The sequence below is a fragment of the Petromyzon marinus genome, chromosome 61 (assembly GCF_048934315.1).
Source record: "Petromyzon marinus isolate PM22_M1 ecotype Great Lakes invasive population chromosome 61, UKy_Petmar_22M1.pri1.0, whole genome shotgun sequence".
Classification (NCBI taxonomy): domain Eukaryota; kingdom Metazoa; phylum Chordata; class Hyperoartia; order Petromyzontiformes; family Petromyzontidae; genus Petromyzon; species Petromyzon marinus.
Window position 1 is genome coordinate 11,802,844 of NC_133727.1, and position 21,424 is coordinate 11,824,267.

Here is a 21,424-nt window from a genome sequence, read left to right on the forward strand (position 1 = left end):
CTACTATGGAGTCAATAGATACGACTATAGATTCAGTAGATACTACTATAGAGTCAATAGATACTACTATAGAGTCAGTAGGTACTACTGTAGAGCCAGGTAGTACTGTCGAGTTAGATACTACTATAGAGTTACTAGATACTACCTTGTTTGCTGAAGCAGTAACCAGCTGCAGTGTGGTGAACTGTGCGTGCTGTATGGTGGCACTGCTCAAAACACACTCGCACATAAGTGCAAGTGTGTATCAAGATGGCGGCGGCGTGTGTAGCAGCGTGTGAGTTGTTTTTGTGAGTTGTATTGCGTGAGTGTAAACTGTGCATGAGAATGTGTGAAAATGTGAGTGAGAATGAGCTGTGTGTGAGCTGAGTGTGAGTGTGTGTGAGTGAGCCGTGTGAGGGTGAGCCGTGTGAGAGTGGCCGTGATGAGAGGGGCTTCTGCGTTCGTGTGTGTGTGTGATGGTGTGGTGGTGTGCACTCTGTGTGTGTGTGTGATGGTGTGCACTCTGTATGTGTGTGATAGTGTGGGGGCCCACCGACTCCCCTGTTCCATTCATACCACTACCCCCCGGCTGCTCTGTCAGGTCCAGACTACCGACCCCTAATGTCTCGCCCCCTGTACCTCTGCCTGGGATGTGGACCGCGTTTGCATAGCTTACTTAGCGGCTCGTACGCTTTGCGCTTGCGGCGCTATGCTGCTCGGTGGCGCGTGCCGCGGGGAGCGCGCTCGCAAAGTAAAAATTCCGTCCCGCCCGTAAACAGACAGGCGCTGTGCGTGTATCCCTCCCACCCACGCTCCACGTGCTCCGGTAATAACAAACACGCCTCTACCCTCTGCCCAGCCCCGTACACCAATCGCACTCGAGGGGGGTTGGGGCCGAGGGATGGGCGGGCGGGACGTTTGCTGCGCGCGCGCCGCTGATTGGGGAGGGTCGCTCAGCTCTGAGTTAACTCAAAGGGCCCGTTCAAACATCGCGCGAATACGCGTGCGCTCAGCGCTTAGCTCGCTACTTCGCGATGAGACAATCTTGCGGGCGCGCGACCGCAACACAACCACACAGGTACGCGATCGCTAAGCACTACTGTAAGTGATATCACAGGTACGCGAGCGCTGGACACCACCGAAAATCGCCACGTATGCCCGCACGCGCCGCACAGTACTGTACACAATCGCACAGGTGTGCGATCGCAATGCAGTCACATGGGTACGCGAGCGCTACGCGCTATTGTAAACAATCGTGCGGGTATGTAAGCACCAAACACTTCATCTCGTGGTGAACAACCGCGCATACACATAGACACCCAGCACACTCTGCACTCCTCCCCACGCTCCCAAAAGACCACACAACAGTTTTATCCCCCGCTAGTGATTTTATTTACCGTCAGCAACCCGTTTAAAGTTTGAGAATAGTGTATGCGTCAGTGGCTACCAGCCTACTCTCCCGGGGATTCTAGGCCGAGCCTACTCTGCTCGATTAACTCACTCCGGATTCGCTTCTCTCACACACGCTTACTTCCCCTCTGCTGCGCTGAGCGCTGTAGAAGGAGGAGATTGTAGATCGGCCCCGTCGAGAGTGGAGCCTGGCTGCGTTGGAGTTCGTCACAAGGACGTCCCGAACGGCTGACTCTGTTCCTCCATAGACCGCGAAGATTTTGAAGAAGACTCTCTTGCTACCCCCAACCTCTGCCTTTTTATCCACCCTAGCGGCATTCCGTTGTTCAGGAGCGTGCTCACCCGGGCTCTTTCGTATGCAGATCTGTGACCTTTCCTGGAACAATAGGCATTCGGATGCTTCCGCCCCCGTGCCTGCCCTGTCCATTCAGGTGTTGAGTTATTTTCGTCCCTTTTACATGCAAATCTGTGACCTTTACCTGCAACAACAGCGTTCCGCCGGTCCCACGCCTTGTGCTGCCTTGTCGGAATGTTCCTAAGTGCATCTTTTGGTGGAGTCCCTAATGGCATCTATAATAAAGGCGCGCTGCGGTTCTCACACCCCAGGTGGCCCTGTCCATTCAAATGTTGGAATGCTATTTTGCATTGTTATTGGGGGGCCCTAATGCTACCTATGACAAAGGCATACCGCCGTTTTCACGTTTCGTGCCATGTGTGCGTAACTGCACCCGCGGCGGCCATGCGGCCTCCGCTGTGACCATGTAACTTTAATATCTGGTCATGGCGCTGCGGTGCGTATCAGCTGTGGGGGGAGATCGCCCAATTTCCCGGCCACAGGAAACCATGAAACTTAATCCTATTAGGAGTTTCTGGAAGAAAATCTATCGGCCAGGTGATCTCCCCTTCCGGCTCTACGTAGGGTGTGTGTGCGTTCGTGCGGGGGGGGGAAGCGAGGCGCGTCGCGTCGGCGTTGTCACCCCCCGGTGGTGGTGTCGCGGCGGTGGGCACGGTCCCCACCGGAGCTACTCCGCTGTTGGTGGCACCACAATAGTGTGGTGATGTGCACTCGTGTGTGTGTGTGATGGTGTGATGGTGTACGCTCGTGTGTGTGTGCATGATGGTGTGGTGATGTGCACTCGTGTGTGTGATGGTGTGATGGTGTACACTCGTGTGTGTGTGTGATGGTGTGATGGTATACGCATGTGTGTGTGTGATGGTGTGGTGATGTGCACTTTGTGTGTGTGTGATGGTGTACACTCGTGTGTGTGTGTGTGTGTGATGGTGTGGTGATGTGCGCTCGTGTGTGTACCTGGCGCAGCCTGAGTGAGGCCTGGTTGGTCGTGCACCTGGTGCGGCCTGGGTGGAGCCTGGTTGGTCGTGCACATGACACTGCCTGAGTGAGGCCTAGTTAATAGTGCACGTGGCGCAGCCTGAGGCCTAGTTAATCGCGCACATGGCGCAGCCTGAGTGAGGCCTAGTAAATTGTGCATAAGGCGCAGCCTGAGTGAGGCTTAGTTGGTCATACACGTGGCGCGGCCTGAATGAGGCCTGGTTGTGCACATGACACTGCCTGGGTGAGGCCTAGTAAATCGTGCACCTGGCGCAGCCTGAGAGAGGCCTGGTTAATCATGCACAAGGCGCAGCCTGAGTGAGGCCTGGTTGACAGTGCACCTGGCGCAGCCTGAGTGAGGCCTAGTAAATCGTGCACCTGCCACAGCCTGGGTGAGGCCTAGTAAATCGTGCACCTGGCGCAGCCTGAGTGAGGCCTAGTTGATCGCGCCCAGGGCGCAGCCTGAGTGAGGCCTAGTTAATAGTGCGACGGACCACAAGCTGTGTTCCTGCCAAGGCGGCATTGCCACGGACTCCAAGCTCTGTTCCTGCCAAGGCAACATTGCCACGGACTCTAAGTTGTATTCCTGCCAAGGCAACATTGCCACGGACCCCAGGCTGTGTTCCTGCCAAGGCAACATTGCCACGGACCCCAGGCTGTGTTCCTGCCAGGGCAGCATTGCCATGGACCCCAAAGAGTGTAAATGCCAAGGCAATATTGCCACAGACCCCAAGCTATGTTCCTGCCAAGGCAACATTGCCACGGACCCCAAGCTGTGTTCCTGCCAAGGCAACATTGCGACGGACCCCAAGCTGTGTTCCTGCCAAGGCAACATTGCAACGGACCCCAAGCTATGTTCCTGGAAAACTTCACGGAGAAAGTCAAGACGGCCAAGGGTCGTGAATGAAGAGTCCCCTGTGTGGGCTTCAGTGGGGCCGTCTGGTCGGGCATCAGAGACACGAGAGGCCAAGAAACGACATTCCAGTCGTGGGCTGAGCTCAAGGAGGGCTAGCTCGAGCACCATCCTGTGGCGGGGAAAGGAGGCGGTGCAAGTGGTTCAGCCGAGCACACAACAGCCAAGAATCTGCTGTCCCTGTCTGGTGGGGGGGGGGGGGCTGTTCAACCCTAGCACATGGGCGAGAAGCCGTGCATGTGTGACGAGTGCGGCAAGACGTTTTCTCGCGCTCGGCCTACAAGTATATATTTTTTTTCCTTTCCGCTTGTGTGTTAATCTGTGTTTACCCCGGATATTTTAGAGATGGCAATTTTCCTGCTGTGTATCCTACTGCTGTCCCTCCCGGCCATATCTAGTGCCACACTCAACTCTACAAACAGCTACCCTCGTTACTTTGCATCCATACTTGTTGCTCGATTTGCTACTACACCTGCAAATGAAACAGCTCATAGACACTTCTACACTCCATCATTGTATCCTTTTAAACCTTATCTTTGTCCCATTACTTCATCAGCACTCCTTCCAAACTTCATTCTGCTCTTAAAAATAACAGCATCTGCGAACTACTGCTATTCGTCCAAGGTTCGCCGCTCTTCATCCTTTCACAGAAAACACTTGTGCAAACTATTAATTCTACTTTTCTTATTTCTGGGTGGTATTGAGCTTCATCCTGGCCCAAATGAAAAAAACTCGTATAATTCTGTACATTTTTCTGGCAAGAAAGGTGTTGGTGTTCTACATGTCAACATCAGAGGGCTTGTGATTAAATTGTCAACTAAAACTAGAAGTGGCAAATCTTGACCCGGACATTTTTTGCCTAACAGAAACATTTCTCACTCCTGCCGTCAATGACTTGCAGATTGCGATTGACAACTACAACCTTTTTTGGCTTGACCGAGGATCTAAAGGAGGTGGAATTGCCATCTATGTTCGTAATACTATTGCATGTTCACTAGCTCACTCCTTGTTTAAAAAATGTTGCTCTGAAGGTCTCAGAATAACTCTCCCAAATAATCAACAGATATTGGTAGTCAGTTTAACAGTAGTGAACTAATTGTCTTTTGTCAACGTGACACTTTTTTTTGCTGATTGGCCGTGTCGGGTGGTGGAGGGTTACGACACATTTATAAATAACGTGATCTAACCCAAAAACCTTTATTATGAAGATATTGATCGTGTGCTGCTATCGACCGCCTAGTGGGAAGGATGTTGAAGCTGCATCTGCACTGAGAGAGCGTTTTGGGGGCCTCCCTAAAAGTGAAATAGTTTTAGTGGGTGATCTAAATTGAATTGGCTAAACCCGCAGGCCGTGGCCACAAATTTTGCAGATGAATTTAATCTGTTTCAATTAATAAATGTCCCCACAAGACCTAACCTAAAAAATCCGGGACAGTCATCTCTGCTTGACGTCCTATTGACAAACGCTCCTCACAATTTCACACTGACTGGTGTTCTGGGTAATAACCTTAGTGATCACTCCTTCATATTTGTGGTGAGATCATCAGCCAGATCCAAAGCCCCCCCCTAAATTGGTTGAGAAGCACTCTATGAGACACTTCGGCACTCAGGAATTTGCTAATGATGTGCTTCACTCGGATATTGACAAGGTTCGTGATATCCCCAACCTGACTACGGCTTGGGAGACCTTCAGGTACATGTTTCTCCAAATTCTTAACGAACATGCTCCATTGGTTAGATTTAAAACTAAAGACAACGGCCCACCACGGTTTGATCCTTTGATTACAAAGCTCATGAAAACTAGGGAAAAGGCTTGGGCATGTGCTCAGAAAAGTAATTTGGTCAATGACTGGCTAGAATACAGGATTTTAAGGAATAGATGCGTCAAAAAATACGGCATGCAAAAAATTCCTACTTTTCCTCCACTCTCCTGGAATCACATGGAAATGCCAGGATTTTATGGAAAACAATCAAATGTATCGAAAAGGCATCCAAAACAGACAATCTGCCCGCTGAGCTTAACCGAAATGGGGAATATTTTTCAGATCCCAAAAAAATTGTTGACAATTTTAACCTTAATTTTTCTGAAGCTGGTAATCTTTTTGATAATGTATTGGGAGTCACTCTTGCTCATGCAAATTCCTACACCCCTGTCCAAACATTAAACGAATTTAGTTTCCAGCCAATCCACGAAAGTAATGTTCTGAAACAATAGCTTAGTATTTGTGTATGTATATGTAATGTTTTTAAGATAAGTTTTGAAATAAATATTTTCCGCCCGGGCAATGCCGGGTACTTCCCGCTCGTACACAATACTACGCTTCACGGTGCACGCTGAACATGCCGTGACGCCGTCCGCGTGCTGGCGTCATGGTCCACATTTTGCCAAATTACAAAAAGATTACACACTGTGAATTGCTCAATTGGGATTTTGCAGCAGAAGTCTCCGCTCCACCCGCTTCCTCAAAACCTTGGCAGGACCCTCCTGAGCGAGGTATTGTGGTGCATTTGTGGCAAGCACTTTGCAAACCTGTCAACCCCTTATCAGTGCCCTACCTTATTACAGATCAATTCAGACCTTATTGGTCACCCCGTGCCCTTATGAATCTCAACGTTCATCCTACAAAGTCCCATCAGAAGGGAGAAACACAAACAAATAGACACAACTTATTGCCCGTATTGAAACGGCTGTACGCCGTATGGACCTCAATTTCCCTGTACGAGAATACGGGGTAAACCGTGTGGGTTAACAGCTACGGCTCAGTGTGTAGTGAACGCGACCTTACAATGTGTTCGTTCAACAACCAGAAGCCAATGCAGCTCAGCGAGCACTGGACGCATACGGTCGGATTATGCAGTACCCATCACGACACGCGCCAGAGGGTTGTGTACACGCTGCTGTAGCTTGCTAATGTTTTTTTGCCAGACGTCCTGTAGAGGAGCAATTTGCAATAATCGAGACTTGTCGGTAACAGAGCGCAGCAGGGCAATGGAATTGTGGATGCGAGGTGCAAGGCGTTTGGCGCTATTGGGGCGTGTGAGCCAGCGCCGCTCTACGTCGCCTGCTCCCTCCACTACGCGAGCAGCAGCAAAATTAGTTTAACACGTAGGCTTTTGCGATCAGCAGCAAAATCAGTTTAACACGTAGGCTTTCGCGAGCAGCAGCAAAATCAGTTTAACACGTAGGCTTTCGCGAGCAGCAGCAAAATCAGATAACACGTAGGCTTTCGCGAGCAGCAGCAAAATCAGTTTAACACGTAGGCTTTGCCGATCAGCAGCAAAATCAGTTTAATACGTTGGCTTTCGCGATGAGCAGAAAAATCAGTTTAACCCGTAGGCTTTCGCGATGAGCAGCAAAATCAATTTAACACGTAGGCTTTCGCGAGCAGCAGCAAAATCAGTTTAACACGTAAGCTTTCGCAAGCAGCAGCAAAATCAGTTTAACACATAGGCTTTCACGATCAGCAGCAAAATCAGTTTAACACATAGGCTTTCGCGATGAGCAGCAAAATCAATATAACACGTAGGCTTTCGCGATGAGCAGCAAAATCAGTTTAACACGTAGGCTTTCGCGAGCAGCAGCAAAATCAGTTTAACACGTAGGCTATCGCGATCAGCAGAAAAATCAGTTTAACACGTAGGATTTCGCGATCAGCAGCAAAAATCAGTTTAACACGTAGGCTTTCGTGATCAGCAGCAAAATCAGTTTAACACGTAGGCTTTCGCGAGCAGCAGCAAAATCAGTTTAACACGTAGGCTTTCGCGAGCAGCAGCAAAATCAGTTTAACACGTAGGCTTTCGCAAGCAGCAGCAAAATCAGTTTAACACATAGGCTTTCGCGATCAGCAGCAAAATCAGTTTAACACATAGGCTTTCGCGATGAGCAGCAAAATCAATATAACACGTAGGCTTTCGCGATGAGCAGCAAAATCAGTTTAACACGTAGGCTTTCGCGATCAGCAGCAAAATCAGTTTAACACGTAGGCTTTGCCGATCAGCAGCAAAATCAGTTTAACACGTTGGCTTTCGCGATGAGCAGCAAAATCATTTTAACACGTAGGCTTTCGCGATCAGCAGCAAAATCAGTTTAACATGTAGGCTTTCGCGATCAGCAGAAAAATCAGTTGAACCTGTAGGCTTTCGCGATGAGCAGCAAAATCAATTTAACACGTAGGCTTTCGCGAGCAGCAGCAAAATCAGTTTAACACGTAAGCTTTCGCAAGCAGCAGCAAAATCAGTGTAACACATAGGCTTTCGCGATCAGCAGCAAAATCAGTTTAACACATAGGCTTTCGCGATGAGCAGAAAAATCAATATAACACGTAGGCTTTCGCGATGAGCAGCAAAATCAGTTTAACACGTAGGCTTTCGCGAGCAGCAGCAAAATCAGTTTAACACGTAGGCTATCGCGATCAGCAGAAAAATCAGTTTAACACGTAGGATTTCGCGATCAGCAGCAAAAATCAGTTTAACACGTAGGCTTTCGTGATCAGCAGCAAAATCAGGTTAACACGTAGGCTTTCGCGAGCAGCAGCGAAATCAGTTTAACACATAGGCTATCGCGATCAGCAGAAAAATCAGTTTAACACGTGGGATTTCGCGATCAGCAGCAAAAATCAGTTTAACACGTAGGCTTTCGTGATCAGCAGCAAAAATCAGTTTAACACGTAGGCTTTCGCGAGCAGCAGCAAAATCAGTTTAACACGTAGGCTTTCGCAAGCAGCAGCAAAATCAGTTTAACACATAGGCTTTCGCGATCAGCAGCAAAATCAGTTTAACACATAGGATTTCGCGATGAGCAGCAAAATCAATATAACACGTAGGCTTTCACGATGAGCAGCAAAATCAGTTTAACACGTAGGCTTTCGCGAGCAGCAGCAAAATCAGTTTAACACGTAGGCTATCGCGATCAGCAGAAAAATCAGTTTAACACGTAGGATTTCGCGATCAGCAGCAAAAATCAGTTTAACACGTAGGCTTTCGTGATCAGCAGCAAAATCAGTTTAACACGTAGGCTTTCGCGAGCAGCAGCAAAATCAGTTTAACACGTAGGCTTTCGCGATCAGCAGCAAAATCAGTTTAACACGTAGGCTTTCGCGATTGGCAGCAAAATCAGTTTAACACGTAGACTTTCGCGAGCAGCAGAAAAGTCAGTTTAACACGTAGGCTTTCGTGATCAGCAGCAAAATCAGTTTAACACGTAGGCTTTCGCGGGCAGCAGCAAAATCAGTTTAACACGTAGGCTTTCGCGATCAGCAGCAAAATCACTTTAACACGTAGGCTTTCGCGATTAGCAGCAAAATCAGTTTAACACGTAGACTTTTGCGGGCAGCAGAAAAGTCAGTTTAACACGTAGGCTTTCGCGATCAGTAGCAAAATCAGTTTTACACGTAGGCTTTCGCGATCAGCAGCAAAATCAGTTTAATACGTAGGCTTTCGCGATCAGCAGCAAAATGAGTGTAACACATAGGCTTTCGCGATCAGCAGCAAAATCAGTTTAACACGTAGGCTTTCACGAGCAGCAGCAAAATCAGTTTAACATGTAGGCTTTCGCGATCAGCAGCAAAATCAGTTTAACACGTAAGCTTTCGCGAGCAGCAGCAAAATCAGTTTAACACGTAGGTTTTTCCGAGCAGCAAAATCAGTTTAACACGTAGGCTTTCGCAATCAGCAGCAAAATCAGTTTAACACGTAGGCTTTCACGATCAGCAGCAAAATCAGTTTAACACGTAAACTTTCGCGAGCAGCAGCAACATGAGTTTTACACGTAGGCTTTCGCGATCAGCAGCAAAATCAGTTTAACACATAGGCTTTCGCGATCAGTAGCAAAATCAGTTTAACACATAGGCTTTCACGATCAGCAGCAAAATCAGTTTAACACGTAGGCTTTCGGGATCAGCAGCAAAATCAGTTTAACACATAGGCTTTCGCGAGCAGCAGCAAAATCAGTTTAACACGTAGGCTTTCGCGATCAGCAGCAAAATTAGTTTAACACGTAGGCTTTCGCGATCAGCAGCTAAATCAGTTTAACACGTAGATTTTCGCGATCAGCAGCAAAATCAGTTTAATACGTAGGCTTTCGCGATCAGCAGCAAAATGAGGTTAACACATAGGCTTTCGCGATCAGCAGCAAAATCAGTTTAACATGTAGGCTTTCACGAGCAGCAGCAAAATCAGTTTAACATGTAGGCTTTCGCGATCAGCAGCAACATCAGTTTAACACGTAGGCTTTCGCGAGCAGCAGCAAAATCAGTTTAACACGTAGGTTTTTCCGAGCAGCAAAATCAGTTTAACACGTAGGCTTTCGCAATCAGCAGCAAAATCAGTTTAACACGTAGGCTTTCACGATCAGCAGCAAAATCAGTTTAACACGTAAACTTTCGCGAGCAGCAGCAACATGAGTTTTACACGTAGGCTTTCGCGATCAGCAGCAAAATCAGTTTAACACATAGGCTTTCGCGATCAGTAGCAAAATCAGTTTAACACATAGGCTTTCACGATCAGCAGCAAAATCAGTTTAACACGTAGGCTTTCGGGATCAGCAGCAAAATCAGTTTAACACATAGGCTTTCGCGAGCAGCAGCAAAATCAGTTTAACACGTAGGCTTTCGCGATCAGCAGCAAAATTAGTTTAACACGTAGGCTTTCGCGATCAGCAGCTAAATCAGTTTAACACGTAGATTTTCGCGATCAGCAGCAAAATCAGTTTAATACGTAGGCTTTCGCGATCAGCAGCAAAATGAGGTTAACACATAGGCTTTCGCGATCAGCAGCAAAATCAGTTTAACATGTAGGCTTTCACGAGCAGCAGCAAAATCAGTTTAACATGTAGGCTTTCGCGATCAGCAGCAACATCAGTTTAACACGTAGGCTTTCGCGAGCAGCAGCAAAATCAGTTTAACACGTAGGTTTTCCCGAGCAGCAGCAAAATCAGTTTAACACATAGGCTTTCGCGATCAGCAGCAAAATCAGTTTAACACGTAGGCTTTCGCGATCAGCAGCAAAATCAGTTTAACACATAGGCTTTCATGATCAGCAGCAAAATCAGTTTAACACATAAACTTTCGCAAACAGCAGCAACATGAGTTTTACATGTAGGCTTTCGCGATCAGCAGCAAAATCAGTTTAACAAATAGGCTTTCACGAGCAGCAGCAAAATCAGTTTAACACGTAGGCTTTCGCGATCAGCAGCAAAATCAGTTTAACATGTAGGCTTTTGCGATCAGCAGCAACATCATTTTAACACGTAGGCTTTCACGATCAGCAGCAACAGTACTTTAACACGTAGGCTTTCGCGATCAGCAGCAAAATTAGTTTCACATGTAGGCTTTCGCGAGCAGCAGCAAAATCAGTTTAACACGTAGGCTCTCTCGATCAGCAGCAAAATCAGTTTAACACGTAGGCTTTCGCGATCAGCAGCAACATCAGTTTAACACGTAGGCTTTCACGATCAGCAGGAACATGAGGTTTACACGTAGGCTTTCGCGATCAACAGCAAAATCAGTTTAACACGTAGGCTTTCCCGATCAGTAGCAAAATCAGTTTAACACGTAGGCTTTCGCGAGCAGCAGCAAAATCAGTTTAACACGTAGGCTTTCGCGATCAACAGCAAAATCAGTTTAACACGTAGGCTTTCGTGATCAGCAGCAAAATCAGTTTAACACGTAGGCTTTCGCGAGCAGCAGCAAAATCAGTTTAACACGTAGGCTTTCGCAAGCAGCAGCAAAATCAGTTTAACACATAGGCTTTCGCGATCAGCAGCAAAATCAGTTTAACACATAGGCTTTCGCGATGAGCAGCAAAATCAATATAACACGTAGGCTTTCGCGATGAGCAGCAAAATCAGTTTAACACGTAGGCTTTCGCGAGCAGCAGCAAAATCAGTTTAACACGTAGGCTATCGCGATCAGCAGAAAAATCAGTTTAACACGTAGGATTTCGCGATCAGCAGCAAAAATCAGTTTAACACGTAGGCTTTCGTGATCAGCAGCAAAATCAGTTTAACACATAGGCTTTCGCGAGCAGCAGCAAAATCAGTTTAACACGTAGGCTTTCGCGATCAGCAGCAAAATCAGTTTAACACGTAGGCTTTCGCGATTGGCAGCAAAATCAGTTTAACACGTAGACTTTCGCGAGCAGCAGAAAAGTCAGTTTAACACGTAGGCTTTCGTGATCAGCAGCAAAATCAGTTTAACACGTAGGCTTTCGCGGGCAGCAGCAAAATCAGTTTAACACGTAGGCTTTCGCGATCAGCAGCAAAATCACTTCAACACGTAGGCTTTCGCGATTAGTAGCAAAATCAGTTTAACACGTAGACTTTTGCGGGCAGCAGAAAAGTCAGTTTAACACGTAGGCTTTCGCGATCAGTAGCAAAATCAGTTTTACACGTAGGCTTTCGCGATCAGCAGCAAAATCAGTTTAATACGTAGGCTTTCGCGATCAGCAGCAAAATGAGTGTAACACATAGGCTTTCGCGATCAGCAGCAAAATCAGTTTAACACGTAGGCTTTCACGAGCAGCAGCAAAATCAGTTTAACATGTAGGCTTTCGCGATCAGCAGCAAAATCAGTTTAACACGTAGGCTTTCGCGAGCAGCAGCAAAATCAGTTTAACACGTAGGTTTTTCCGAGCAGCAAAATCAGTTTAACACGTAGGCTTTCGCAATCAGCAGCAAAATCAGTTTAACACATAGGCTTTCATGATCAGCAGCAAAATCAGTTTAACACATAAACTTTCGCAAACAGCAGCAACATGAGTTTTACATGTAGGCTTTCGCGATCAGCAGCAAAATCAGTTTAACAAATAGGCTTTCACGAGCAGCAGCAAAATCAGTTTAACACGTAGGCTTTCGCGATCAGCAGCAAAATCAGTTTAACATGTAGGCTTTTGCGATCAGCAGCAACATCATTTTAACACGTAGGCTTTCACGATCAGCAGCAACAGTACTTTAACACGTAGGCTTTCGCGATCAGCAGCAAAATTAGTTTCACATGTAGGCTTTCGCGAGCAGCAGCAAAATCAGTTTAACACGTAGGCTCTCTCGATCAGCAGCAAAATCAGTTTAACACGTAGGCTTTCGCGATCAGCAGCAACATCAGTTTAACACGTAGGCTATCGCGATCAGCAGAAAAATCAGTTTAACACGTAGGATTTCGCGATCAGCAGCAAAAATCAGTTTAACACGTAGGCTTTCGTGATCAGCAGCAAAATCAGTTTAACACATAGGCTTTCGCGAGCAGCAGCAAAATCAGTTTAACACGTAGGCTTTCGCGATCAGCAGCAAAATCAGTTTAACACGTAGGCTTTCGCGATTGGCAGCAAAATCAGTTTAACACGTAGACTTTCGCGAGCAGCAGAAAAGTCAGTTTAACACGTAGGCTTTCGTGATCAGCAGCAAAATCAGTTTAACACGTAGGCTTTCGCGGGCAGCAGCAAAATCAGTTTAACACGTAGGCTTTCGCGATCAGCAGCAAAATCACTTCAACACGTAGGCTTTCGCGATTAGTAGCAAAATCAGTTTAACACGTAGACTTTTGCGGGCAGCAGAAAAGTCAGTTTAACACGTAGGCTTTCGCGATCAGTAGCAAAATCAGTTTTACACGTAGGCTTTCGCGATCAGCAGCAAAATCAGTTTAATACGTAGGCTTTCGCGATCAGCAGCAAAATGAGTGTAACACATAGGCTTTCGCGATCAGCAGCAAAATCAGTTTAACACGTAGGCTTTCACGAGCAGCAGCAAAATCAGTTTAACATGTAGGCTTTCGCGATCAGCAGCAAAATCAGTTTAACACGTAGGCTTTCGCGAGCAGCAGCAAAATCAGTTTAACACGTAGGTTTTTCCGAGCAGCAAAATCAGTTTAACACGTAGGCTTTCGCAATCAGCAGCAAAATCAGTTTAACACGTAGGCTTTCACGATCAGCAGCAAAATCAGTTTAACACGTAAACTTTCGCGAGCAGCAGCAACATGAGTTTTACACGTAGGCTTTCGCGATCAGCAGCAAAATCAGTTTAACACATAGGCTTTCGCGATCAGTAGCAAAATCAGTTTAACACATAGGCTTTCACGATCAGCAGCAAAATCAGTTTAACACGTAGGCTTTCGGGATCAGCAGCAAAATCAGTTTAACACATAGGCTTTCGCGAGCAGCAGCAAAATCAGTTTAACACGTAGGCTTTCGCGATCAGCAGCAAAATTAGTTTAACACGTAGGCTTTCGCGATCAGCAGCTAAATCAGTTTAACACGTAGATTTTCGCGATCAGCAGCAAAATCAGTTTAATACGTAGGCTTTCGCGATCAGCAGCAAAATGAGGTTAACACATAGGCTTTCGCGATCAGCAGCAAAATCAGTTTAACATGTAGGCTTTCACGAGCAGCAGCAAAATCAGTTTAACATGTAGGCTTTCGCGATCAGCAGCAACATCAGTTTAACACGTAGGCTTTCGCGAGCAGCAGCAAAATCAGTTTAACACGTAGGTTTTCCCGAGCAGCAGCAAAATCAGTTTAACACATAGGCTTTCGCGATCAGCAGCAAAATCAGTTTAACACGTAGGCTTTCGCGATGAGCAGCAAAATCAGTTTAACACATAGGCTTTCACGATCAGCAGCAAAATCAGTTTAACACATAAACTTTCGCGAGCAGCAGCAACATGAGTTTTACACGTAGGCTTTCGCGATCAGCAGCAAAATCAGTTTAACAAATAGGCTTTCGCGAGCAGCAGCAAAATCAGTTTAACACGTAGGCTTTCGCGATCAGCAGCAAAATCAGTTTAACATGTAGGCTTTTGCGATCAGCAGCAACATCATTTTAACACGTAGGCTTTCACGATCAGCAGCAACAGTACTTTAACACGTAGGCTTTCGCGATCAGCAGCAAAATTAGTTTCACATGTAGGCTTTCGCGAGCAGCAGCAAAATCAGTTTAACACGTAGGCTCTCGCGATCAGCAGCAAAATCAGTTTAACACGTAGGCTTTCGCGATCAGCAGCAACATCAGTTTAACACGTAGGCTTTCACGATCAGCAGGAACATGAGGTTTACACGTAGGCTTTCGCGATCAACAGCAAAATCAGTTTAACACGTAGGCTTTCGCGATCAGTAGCAAAATCAGTTTAACACGTAGGCTTTCGCGAGCAGCAGCAAAATCAGTTTAACACGTAGGCTTTCGCGATCAACAGCAAAATCAGTTTAACACGTAGGCTTTCGTGATCAGCAGCAAAATCAGTTTAACACGTAGGCTTTCGCGAGCAGCAGCAAAATCAGTTTAACACGTAGGCTTTCGCAAGCAGCAGCAAAATCAGTTTAACACATAGGCTTTCGCGATCAGCAGCAAAATCAGTTTAACACATAGGCTTTCGCGATGAGCAGCAAAATCAATATAACACGTAGGCTTTCGCGATGAGCAGCAAAATCAGTTTAACACGTAGGCTTTCGCGAGCAGCAGCAAAATCAGTTTAAACGTAGGCTATCGCGATCAGCAGAAAAATCAGTTTAACACGTAGGATTTCGCGATCAGCAGCAAAAATCAGTTTAAAACGTAGGCTTTCGTGATCAGCAGCAAAATCAGTTTAACACGTAGGCTTTCGCGAGCAGCAGCAAAATCAGTTTAACACATAGGCTTTCGCGATCAGCAGCAAAATCAGTTTAACACGTAGGCTTTCGCGATTGGCAGCAAAATCAGTTTAACACATAGGCTTTCGCGAGCAGCAGCAAAATCAGTTTAACACGTAGGCTTTCGCGATCAGCAGCAAAATCAGTTTAACACGTAGGCTTTCGCGATTGGCAGCAAAATCAGTTTAACACGTAGACTTTCGCGAGCAGCAGAAAAGTCAGTTTAACACGTAGGCTTTCGTGATCAGCAGCAAAATCAGTTTAACACGTAGGCTTTCGCGGGCAGCAGCAAAATCAGTTTAACACGTAGGCTTTCGCGATCAGCAGCAAAATCACTTCAACACGTAGGCTTTCGCGATTAGTAGCAAAATCAGTTTAACACGTAGACTTTTGCGGGCAGCAGAAAAGTCAGTTTAACACGTAGGCTTTCGCGATCAGTAGCAAAATCAGTTTTACACGTAGGCTTTCGCGATCAGCAGCAAAATCAGTTTAATACGTAGGCTTTCGCGATCAGCAGCAAAATGAGTGTAACACATAGGCTTTCGCGATCAGCAGCAAAATCAGTTTAACACGTAGGCTTTCACGAGCAGCAGCAAAATCAGTTTAACATGTAGGCTTTCGCGATCAGCAGCAAAATCAGTTTAACACGTAGGCTTTCGCGAGCAGCAGCAAAATCAGTTTAACACGTAGGTTTTTCCGAGCAGCAAAATCAGTTTAACACGTAGGCTTTCGCAATCAGCAGCAAAATCAGTTTAACACGTAGGCTTTCACGATCAGCAGCAAAATCAGTTTAACACGTAAACTTTCGCGAGCAGCAGCAACATGAGTTTTACACGTAGGCTTTCGCGATCAGCAGCAAAATCAGTTTAACACATAGGCTTTCGCGATCAGTAGCAAAATCAGTTTAACACATAGGCTTTCACGATCAGCAGCAAAATCAGTTTAACACGTAGGCTTTCGGGATCAGCAGCAAAATCAGTTTAACACATAGGCTTTCGCGAGCAGCAGCAAAATCAGTTTAACACGTAGGCTTTCGCGATCAGCAGCAAAATTAGTTTAACACGTAGGCTTTCGCAATCAGCAGCTAAATCAGTTTAACACGTAGATTTTCGCGATCAGCAGCAAAATCAGTTTAATACGTAGGCTTTCGCGATCAGCAGCAAAATGAGGTTAACACATAGGCTTTCGCGATCAGCAGCAAAATCAGTTTAACATGTAGGCTTTCACGAGCAGCAGCAAAATCAGTTTAACATGTAGGCTTTCGCGATCAGCAGCAACATCAGTTTAACACGTAGGCTTTCGCGAGCAGCAGCAAAATCAGTTTAACACGTAGGTTTTCCCGAGCAGCAGCAAAATCAGTTTAACACATAGGCTTTCGCGATCAGCAGCAAAATCAGTTTAACACGTAGGCTTTCGCGATGAGCAGCAAAATCAGTTTAACACATAGGCTTTCACGATCAGCAGCAAAATCAGTTTAACACATAAACTTTCGCGAGCAGCAGCAACATGAGTTTTACACGTAGGCTTTCGCGATCAGCAGCAAAATCAGTTTAACAAATAGGCTTTCGCGAGCAGCAGCAAAATCAGTTTAACACGTAGGCTTTCGCGATCAGCAGCAAAATCAGTTTAACATGTAGGCTTTTGCGATCAGCAGCAACATCATTTTAACACGTAGGCTTTCACGATCAGCAGCAACAGTACTTTAACACGTAGGCTTTCGCGATCAGCAGCAAAATTAGTTTCACATGTAGGCTTTCGCGAGCAGCAGCAAAATCAGTTTAACACGTAGGCTCTCGCGATCAGCAGCAAAATCAGTTTAACACGTAGGCTTTCGCGATCAGCAGCAACATCAGTTTAACACGTAGGCTTTCACGATCAGCAGGAACATGAGGTTTACACGTAGGCTTTCGCGATCAACAGCAAAATCAGTTTAACACGTAGGCTTTCGCGATCAGTAGCAAAATCAGTTTAACACGTAGGCTTTCGTGAGCAGCAGCAAAATCAGTTTAACACGTAGGCTTTCGCGATCAGCAGCAACATCAGTTTAACACGTAGGCTTTCACGATCAGCAGGAACATGAGGTTTACACGTAGGCTTTCGCGATCAACAGCAAAATCAGTTTAACACGTAGGCTTTCGCGATCAGTAGCAAAATCAGTTTAACACGTAGGCTTTCGCGAGCAGCAGCAAAATCAGTTTAACACGTAGGCTTTCGCGATCAACAGCAAAATCAGTTTAACACGTAGGCTTTCGTGATCAGCAGCAAAATCAGTTTAACACGTAGGCTTTCGCGAGCAGCAGCAAAATCAGTTTAACACGTAGGCTTTCGCAAGCAGCAGCAAAATCAGTTTAACACATAGGCTTTCGCGATCAGCAGCAAAATCAGTTTAACACATAGGCTTTCGCGATGAGCAGCAAAATCAATATAACACGTAGGCTTTCGCGATGAGCAGCAAAATCAGTTTAACACGTAGGCTTTCGCGAGCAGCAGCAAAATCAGTTTAAACGTAGGCTATCGCGATCAGCAGAAAAATCAGTTTAACACGTAGGATTTCGCGATCAGCAGCAAAAATCAGTTTAAAACGTAGGCTTTCGTGATCAGCAGCAAAATCAGTTTAACACGTAGGCTTTCGCGAGCAGCAGCAAAATCAGTTTAACACATAGGCTTTCGCGATCAGCAGCAAAATCAGTTTAACACGTAGGCTTTCGCGATTGGCAGCAAAATCAGTTTAACACATAGGCTTTCGCGAGCAGCAGCAAAATCAGTTTAACACGTAGGCTTTCGCGATCAGCAGCAAAATCAGTTTAACACGTAGGCTTTCGCGATTGGCAGCAAAATCAGTTTAACACGTAGACTTTCGCGAGCAGCAGAAAAGTCAGTTTAACACGTAGGCTTTCGTGATCAGCAGCAAAATCAGTTTAACACGTAGGCTTTCGCGGGCAGCAGCAAAATCAGTTTAACACGTAGGCTTTCGCGATCAGCAGCAAAATCACTTCAACACGTAGGCTTTCGCGATTAGTAGCAAAATCAGTTTAACACGTAGACTTTTGCGGGCAGCAGAAAAGTCAGTTTAACACGTAGGCTTTCGCGATCAGTAGCAAAATCAGTTTTACACGTAGGCTTTCGCGATCAGCAGCAAAATCAGTTTAATACGTAGGCTTTCGCGATCAGCAGCAAAATGAGTGTAACACATAGGCTTTCGCGATCAGCAGCAAAATCAGTTTAACACGTAGGCTTTCACGAGCAGCAGCAAAATCAGTTTAACATGTAGGCTTTCGCGATCAGCAGCAAAATCAGTTTAACACGTAGGCTTTCGCGAGCAGCAGCAAAATCAGTTTAACACGTAGGTTTTTCCGAGCAGCAAAATCAGTTTAACACGTAGGCTTTCGCAATCAGCAGCAAAATCAGTTTAACACGTAGGCTTTCACGATCAGCAGCAAAATCAGTTTAACACGTAAACTTTCGCGAGCAGCAGCAACATGAGTTTTACACGTAGGCTTTCGCGATCAGCAGCAAAATCAGTTTAACACATAGGCTTTCGCGATCAGTAGCAAAATCAGTTTAACACATAGGCTTTCACGATCAGCAGCAAAATCAGTTTAACACGTAGGCTTTCGGGATCAGCAGCAAAATCAGTTTAACACATAGGCTTTCGCGAGCAGCAGCAAAATCAGTTTAACACGTAGGCTTTCGCGATCAGCAGCAAAATTAGTTTAACACGTAGGCTTTCGCAATCAGCAGCTAAATCAGTTTAACACGTAGATTTTCGCGATCAGCAGCAAAATCAGTTTAATACGTAGGCTTTCGCGATCAGCAGCAAAATGAGGTTAACACATAGGCTTTCGCGATCAGCAGCAAAATCAGTTTAACATGTAGGCTTTCACGAGCAGCAGCAAAATCAGTTTAACATGTAGGCTTTCGCGATCAGCAGCAACATCAGTTTAACACGTAGGCTTTCGCGAGCAGCAGCAAAATCAGTTTAACACGTAGGTTTTCCCGAGCAGCAGCAAAATCAGTTTAACACATAGGCTTTCGCGATCAGCAGCAAAATCAGTTTAACACGTAGGCTTTCGCGATGAGCAGCAAAATCAGTTTAACACATAGGCTTTCACGATCAGCAGCAAAATCAGTTTAACACATAAACTTTCGCGAGCAGCAGCAACATGAGTTTTACACGTAGGCTTTCGCGATCAGCAGCAAAATCAGTTTAACAAATAGGCTTTCGCGAGCAGCAGCAAAATCAGTTTAACACGTAGGCTTTCGCGATCAGCAGCAAAATCAGTTTAACATGTAGGCTTTTGCGATCAGCAGCAACATCATTTTAACACGTAGGCTTTCACGATCAGCAGCAACAGTACTTTAACACGTAGGCTTTCGCGATCAGCAGCAAAATTAGTTTCACATGTAGGCTTTCGCGAGCAGCAGCAAAATCAGTTTAACACGTAGGCTCTCGCGATCAGCAGCAAAATCAGTTTAACACGTAGGCTTTCGCGATCAGCAGCAACATCAGTTTAACACGTAGGCTTTCACGATCAGCAGGAACATGAGGTTTACACGTAGGCTTTCGCGATCAACAGCAAAATCAGTTTAACACGTAGGCTTTCGCGATCAGTAGCAAAATCAGTTTAACACGTAGGCTTTCGTGAGCAGCAGCAAAATCAGTTTAACACGTAGGCTTTCGCGATCAACAGCAAAATCAGTTTAACACGTAGGCTTTCGTGATCAGCAGCAAAATCAGTTTAACACGTAAGCTTTCGCAAGCAGCAGCAAAATCAGTGTAACACATAGGCTTTCGCGATCAGCAGCAAAATCAGTTTAACACATAGGCTTTCGCGATGAGCAGCAAAATCAATATAACACGTAGGCTTTCGCGATGAGCAGCAAAATCAGTTTAACACGTAGGCTTTCGCGAGCAGCAGCAAAATCAGTTTAACACGTAGGCTATCGCGATCAGCAGAAAAATCAGTTTAACACGTAGGATTTCGCGATCAGCAGCAAAAATCAGTTTAACACGTAGGCTTTCGTGATCAGCAGCAAAATCAGGTTAACACGTAGGCTTTCGCGAGCAGCAGCGAAATCAGTTTAACACATAGGCTATCGCGATCAGCAGAAAAATCAGTTTAACACGTGGGATTTCGCGATCAGCAGCAAAAATCAGTTTAACACGTAGGCTTTCGTGATCAGCAGCAAAAATCAGTTTAACACGTAGGCTTTCGCGAGCAGCAGCAAAATCAGTTTAACACGTAGGCTTTCGCAAGCAGCAGCAAAATCAGTTTAACACATAGGCTTTCGCGATCAGCAGCAAAATCAGTTTAACACATAGGATTTCGCGATGAGCAGCAAAATCAATATAACACGTAGGCTTTCACGATGAGCAGCAAAATCAGTTTAACACGTAGGCTTTCGCGAGCAGCAGCAAAATCAGTTTAACACGTAGGCTATCGCGATCAGCAGAAAAATCAGTTTAACACGTAGGATTTCGCGATCAGCAGCAAAAATCAGTTTAACACGTAGGCTTTCGTGATCAGCAGCAAAATCAGTTTAACACGTAGGCTTTCGCGAGCAGCAGCAAAATCAGTTTAACACGTAGGCTTTCGCGATCAGCAGCAAAATCAGTTTAACACGTAGGCTTTCGCGATTGGCAGCAAAATCAGTTTAACACGTAGACTTTCGCGAGCAGCAGAAAAGTCAGTTTAACACGTAGGCTTTCGTGATCAGCAGCAAAATCAGTTTAACACGTAGGCTTTCGCGGGCAGCAGCAAAATCAGTTTAACACGTAGGCTTTCGCGATCAGCAGCAAAATCACTTTAACACGTAGGCTTTCGCGATTAGCAGCAAAATCAGTTTAACACGTAGACTTTTGCGGGCAGCAGAAAAGTCAGTTTAACACGTAGGCTTTCGCGATCAGTAGCAAAATCAGTTTTACACGTAGGCTTTCGCGATCAGCAGCAAAATCAGTTTAATACGTAGGCTTTCGCGATCAGCAGCAAAATGAGTGTAACACATAGGCTTTCGCGATCAGCAGCAAAATCAGTTTAACACGTAGGCTTTCACGAGCAGCAGCAAAATCAGTTTAACATGTAGGCTTTCGCGATCAGCAGCAAAATCAGTTTAACACGTAAGCTTTCGCGAGCAGCAGCAAAATCAGTTTAACACGTAGGTTTTTCCGAGCAGCAAAATCA

At 45.8% G+C, this 21,424-nt stretch overlaps 1 protein-coding gene across 3 annotated transcripts in view; it reads left to right on the forward strand.

Annotated features, from left to right (window-relative positions):
- LOC116955771 (cyclic nucleotide-gated channel rod photoreceptor subunit alpha-like) overlaps nt 1–21,424 on the forward strand; it is a 73,418-nt gene that overhangs the window by 7,521 nt on the left and 44,473 nt on the right. The gene's annotated exons all lie outside the window — the stretch shown is intronic.